This window comes from Heterodontus francisci, unplaced genomic scaffold (genome assembly GCF_036365525.1).
Source record: "Heterodontus francisci isolate sHetFra1 unplaced genomic scaffold, sHetFra1.hap1 HAP1_SCAFFOLD_632, whole genome shotgun sequence".
Classification (NCBI taxonomy): Eukaryota; Metazoa; Chordata; class Chondrichthyes; order Heterodontiformes; family Heterodontidae; genus Heterodontus; species Heterodontus francisci.
Genome location: NW_027141616.1, coordinates 721,449 through 727,938, shown reverse-complemented (window position 1 = coordinate 727,938; position 6,490 = coordinate 721,449).

Below are 6,490 nucleotides of genomic sequence, written 5' to 3'. Positions count from 1 at the left end.
CCCGTCTTCTCAAAGCAATCTTCCGAGGGAGTCGCTGTGTTTGCTGCGATCGCGCAGGAGTTAATATCTGACAGTAACAGTGCCAAGCCTGCTATATTCTCAGCACTACATGAACTGCTATGCCTGTGCTGGGACGAGGGAGCAGTACCCCAGGACATGCGCGATGCCAACATCATCACCCTCTATAAAAACAAAGGTGACTGCGGTGACTGCAACAACTACCGTGGAATCTCCCTGCTCAGCATAGTGGGGAAAGTCTTTGCTCGAGTCGCTCTGAACAGGCTCCAGAAGCTGGCCGAGCGCGTCTACCCTGAGGCACAGTGTGGCTTTCGTGCAGAGAGATCGACCATTGTTCTCCCTTCGTCAGATACAGGAGAAATGCCGTGAACAACAGATGCCCCTCTACATTGCTTTCATTGATCTCACCAAAGCCTTTGACCTCGTCAGCAGACGTGGTCTCTTCAGACTACTAGAAAAGATTGGATGTCCACCAAAGCTACTAAGTATCATCACCTCATTCCATGACAATATGAAAGGCACAATTCAACATGGTGGCTCCTCATCAGAGCCCTTTCCTATCCTGAGTGGTGTGAAACAGGGCTGTGTTCTCGCACCCACACTTTTTGGGATTTTCTTCTCCCTGCTGCTTTCACATGCGTTCAAATCCTCTGAAGAAGGAATTTTCCACCACACAAGATCAGGGGGCAGGTTGTTCAACCTTGCCCGTCTAAGAGCGAAGTCCAAAGTACGGAAAGTCCTCATCAGAGAACTCCTCTTTGCTGACGATGCTGCTTTAACATCTCACACTGAAGAGTGCCTGCAGAGTCTCATCGACAGGTTTGCGTCTGCCTGCAATGAATTTGGCCTAACCATCAGCCTCAAGAAAACGAACATCATGGGGCAGGATGTCAGAAATGCTCCATCCATCAATATTGGCGACCACGCTCTGGAAGTGGTTCAAGAGTTCACCTACCTAGGCTCAACTATCACCAGTAACCTGTCTCTAGATGCAGAAATCAACAAGTGCATGGGTAAGGCTTCCACTGCTATGTCCAGACTGGCCAAGAGAGTGTGGGAAAATGGCGCACTGACACGGAACACAAAAGTCCGAGTGTATCAGGCCTGTGTCCTCAGTACCTTGCTCTACGGCAGCGAGGCCTGGACAACGTATGCCAGCCAAGAGCGACGTCTCAATTCATTCCATCTTCGCTGCCTTCGGAGAATACTTGGCATCAGGTGGCAGGACTATATCTCCAACACAGAAGTCCTTGAAGCGGCCAACACCCCCAGCTTATACACACTACTGAGTCAGCGGCGCTTGAGATGGCTTGGCCATGTGAGCCGCATGGAAGATGGCAGGATCCCCAAAGACACATTGTACAGTGAGCTCGCCACTGGTATCAGACCCACCGGCCGTCCATGTCTCCGCTATAAAGACGTCTGCAAACGCGACATGAAATCGTGTGACATTGATCACAAGTCGTGGGAGTCAGTTGCCAGCATTCGCCAGAGCTGGCGGGCAGCCATAAAGACAGGGCTAAATTGTGGCGAGTCGAAGAGACTTAGTAGTTGGCAGGAAAAAAGACAGAGGCGCAAGGGGAGAGCCAACTGTGCAACAGCCCCAACAAACAAATTTCTCTGCAGCACCTGTGGAAGAGCCTGTCACTCCAGAATTGGCCTTTATAGCCACTCCAGGCGCTGCTTCACAAACCACTGACCACCTCCAGGCGCGTATCCATTGTCTCTCGAGATAAGGAGGCCCAAAAGAAAGAACAGTCCCAGATTAATGTCATCACATTGAAACTGTCCCTCACTGACAGTCATATCGAACGGTATGAGCTGAAAGATTACAGAGAGATCAACAGGGCAAAGAGCGTTAAATTTGGAACATTAACTGTTTCCTAGAGTCTAGGAATAATAATGTGTCTGATTCTGATACAATATCAGTGAGAGATGAGACTGCACCGTCTGTCTCCCAGGGGATCTTACAAGATAAAATGAGGCTTCCAGGTTTTCAGACAAGATTGGGAGGGGGATAAGAAAGAAGGGGGAGTGGCAATTTTGGTCAAAGAAACTAATACAGCTGTGCGGAGGAATGATATGTTGGAATGTTTGTCAAATGAGGCCAAATGGACTCGAGACGTTTAAACAGTCAGAGGTTGATAGAAGAGCAGATATGTCGGCAAATCTCTGAGAAGTACAAGAATAATAGGGCAGTAACAGTCGGGGATTTTAACCATCCCAACATGAACTGGGAAACTTTTAGTGTGAAAGGAATTGAGGGAGCAAAATACTTGTGATGCATTCAGGAGAACTTTTATTTAGCCAATATGTAGTAAGTCCAACATGAGCGGGTGCAGTTTTAGACTTAGTTTTAGGAAATGAAGATGGGCAGGTGGAAGGAGTGGCAGTGGGAGAGCATTTTGGTGGCAGTGATCATAATTCAGTCAGTTTTAACAGAATTATGGAAAGGACAAGGATAGAACAGGAGTTAAAGTTCTCAATTGGGGCAAGGCCAACTTTACTAAGCTGAAGAGTGATTTAGCAAAAGTGGACTGGAAACAGGTACTTGAAGGTAAATCAGTGTCAGAGCAGTGGGAAGAATTCAAAGGGGAGATTCAAGGGGCTCAGAGTCAACATGTTCCCACAAAGAAAAAGGGTGGGAAGGCTAAATCTAGAGCCCCATGGATGTCAAGGAGCTTATGGGTATGATAAGGCAGTAAAAGAAAAATTACGCCCGACACAGAACTCAATACGACAGAAAGCCGAGAGGTGCATAGAATGTGGAGGGGTGGGGGGAGGGGGGGGGGGGGTGGGTGGGGGGAAATCAACATTGAAATTATGGAAACTAAGAGAGGGCATGAAAGAATATTGGCAATCAAAATCAAGGTGAACACAAAGATGTTTTATCAATACTTTAAGAGTAAAAGGATAACTAAGGAAAGAGTAGGGCACAGAAAAGACCAAAAAGGTAACCTATGTGTAGGGGCAGAAGATGTTGGCATTGTTCTTAATAAATACTTTGCATCTGTCTGCACAAAAGAGGGGGACGATGCAGATATTGTCGATAAGGAAGAGGTGTGAGGTGTGAATAAGCTGTGAAGTATTGGACGTGATCAACAGAGGGAGAGAGGACATACTAATGGAATTAGCTTATTTGTAAGTTGATAAATCACTAGGGATGGATGAAATGTACCCCAGGCTGTTAAAAGAAGCAAGAGAGGAAATAGCGGAAGGTCTGACCATCGTTTTCCAGACCTCACTGGATACAGGTGTTGTGCTGGAGGATTGGAGGACTGCTAACATTGTACCTCTGTTTAAAAAGGGAGTGAGGGCTAGACCGAATAATTCCAGGACAGTCAGTCTGACCTCAGTAGTGGGCAAATTATTGGAATCTATTCAGAGAGACAGGATAAAATGTCACTTAGAAAGGCACAGATTAATCAAGGATAGTCAGCATGGATTTGTTAAGGGAAGATCTTGTCTGATCAACTTGATTGAAATTTTGAAGAATTAACAAAGAAGATAGATGAGGGTAGTGCAATTGATATAGTCTACATGGACTTAAATGTAGGGGGCATGATCAAGACATTTGCAGATGACACAAAGATTGGCCATGTGGTAAATAGCAAGGAGGATAACTGTAGGCTGCAGGAAGATCTTGATGGTTTGGTCAGATGGGCAGAAAAATGGCAAATGGAATTCAATCCAGAGAAGTGTGAGGTGATGCATTTGGGGAGATCAAACAAGGCAAAGGAATACACAATTAATAAGAAAATGCTGAGAGGTGTAAAGAAAGTGAGGGACCTTGGAGTAAATGTCCGCAGATGCCTGACGGTAGCAGGACAGGTCGATAAGGTGGTAAGAAGGCATATGGAATCTTTTCCATTATTAGCTGAGGTATAGAATATAAGAGCGGGGAGGTTATGCTGGAACTGTATAAATCATTCGTCAGGCCACAACTTGAGTACTGTGTGCAGTTCTGATCACCTCATTACAGAAAGGATGTAATTGCACTAGAGAGGGTACAGAGGAGATTTACAAGGATGTTGCTGGGACTGGAAAAATGCAGCTTTGAGGAAAGATTAGATAGGCTGGGGGTGTTCTCCTTGGCACAGAGAAGGCTGAGGGGAGATCGGACTGAAATGTACAAAATTTTGAGGGGCCTGGATAGAGTTGAAGTGAAGGGCCTGTTTACCTTAGCAAAGAAATCAGTGACTCGGGGAATAGATTTAAAGTGATTGGTAGAAAAATTACAGGGGTGATGAGGAAAAGGTTTTTTTCAGCCAGAGGGTGGTGGGGGTCTGGAACTCACTGCCTGAAAGGGAGTTGAGGCAGAAACCCTCAACTCATTCAAAAGGAGTCTGGATATACACCTCAAATGCCGTAATCTGCAGGGCTACGGACCAAATGCTGAAATGTGGAATTCGAATGGATGGAAAGTTTTTCATCTGGCACAGACACAATGGGACAAGCGGCCTCTTGCTGTGCCATAAACTTTCTTTGATTCTATAAATTACCTGGCTGCTGCAGTGGAATTTGAACTCATGTCTCTGGACCATTAGTGGAGACTTTTGGATTACTCGTCCTGTAAAGTAACCACAAAATCACCAAACCTCTGGATGAGAGTTTTTACTGGTTTGTAATGTGGAGTTCAGTCTACAGAAATAGAATTGATAATCTATTTCACTCTGATCATGTATGAGATGTTTTTGGCTGGTAAATAATGTGTATCTCAGTCGACTGTATTTTTCAATTCCGCAGTCTGGGTGAGTTCAGGCATCTAATTTACATCACAGTTTGCACTTCATATCAGCATTGCTCAATCTGATACTGTATGTGATTTTTGGACTGGCAATGTTTAGATCAATCTACACTAATGGAATTGATACTGTACGAGTTTTTAGAATGGTATATAATGTTTAGATCAATCTACACGAATAGAATTGATACTGTATTTCAGTTTGATATTGTGTGAGTTTTTAGAATGGTATATAAAGTTTAGACCAATCAACACTAATGGAATTGATTTTGTATCTTTCCATTTCACAGTGTGGGTGAGTTCTGAACTCGTATCTAATTTGTGTCTCAGCTTATAATATCTTTCAGCACCTTTGAAACTTTCACTGTAATGAATGTTGGACTTGTATGCGACTTGTATCTCAGGGTACAACATGGGGATGTTTCAACATCCTTTATAATCAATGGGTGTGAGCTTTGGGTATGGTATTTAATTTAAATCTCAGGGTACATCATAAGGTTAGATTCTGTGCTATTCAATCAGTCTTCTTCTTCTTTGGCCTCCTTGCTCGAGAGATAATGGGTAAGCGCCTAGAGGTGGTCAGTGGTTTGTGAAGCAGTGTCTGCAGTGGTTATAAAGGCCAATTCTAGAGTGACAGACTCTTCCACAGGCACTGCAGATAAAATTGGTTGTTGGGGCTGTTACACAGTTGGCTCTCTCCTTGCGCTTCTGTCTTTTTTCCTGCCATCTGCTAAATCTCTTCGACTCGCCACTCTTTAGCCCCGCCTTTATGGCTGTCCGCCAGCTCTGGCAATCTCTGGCAACTGACTCCCATGACTTGTGGTCAATGTCACAGGACTGCATGTCGCGTTTGCAGATGTCTTTAAAGCGGAGACATGGATGGCCGGTGGGTCTGATACCAGTGACAAGCTCCCTGCACAATGCGAGATGGGTCCTGTCATCTTTCATGCGGCTCACATGTCCAAGCCATCTCAAGCGCCGCTGGCTCAGTAGGGTGTATATGCTGGGGATGTTGGCCGTCTCGAGGACTTCTGTGTTGGAGATACAGTCCTGCCACCTGATGCCAAAGATTCTCCAGAGGCAGCAAAGATGAAATGGGTTGAGACGTCGCTCTTGGCTGACATACGTTGTCTAGGCCTCGCTGTTGTAGAGCAAGGTACTGAGGACACAGGCTTGATAAACACGGACATTTGTGTTCCGTGTCAGTGCGCCATTTTCCCACACCCTCTTGGCCAGTCTGGATATAGCAGCAGATGCCTTTCCCATGCGCTTGTTGATTTCTGCATCGAGAGATAGGTTACCAGTGATAGTTGAGCCTAGGTAGGTGAACTCTTGAACCACTTCCAGAGTGTGGTCGCCGATATTGATGGAATCAATAACAAACAGTAACGTGTACCAATTCTATCTGATATTTAATTGAGTCTGCATTATATTTAGATTGACACATTGCATTTCAATCTGCTAGTGGGTGTGATTTTGACCTAGGATTGATGTATCTGACTATCAGTGGGACTGAATTGGGTGAAATGGAAACAACTTCTTTCTCTCCTGCTTTGTTTGATTGTTGGATTGAAAATGTGTTTCTGGAACTCGGGATCAATGTAAGCCTGACTACTTCTACAGTCTGAGACTAGGGAATTGATGAACCATCTGTACCTCTGTACTCTGAGTGATAATGTACCTACTGTGTGTGAGAGGAACTGGCTGCACTGTTCCTTGTGCCTCGAG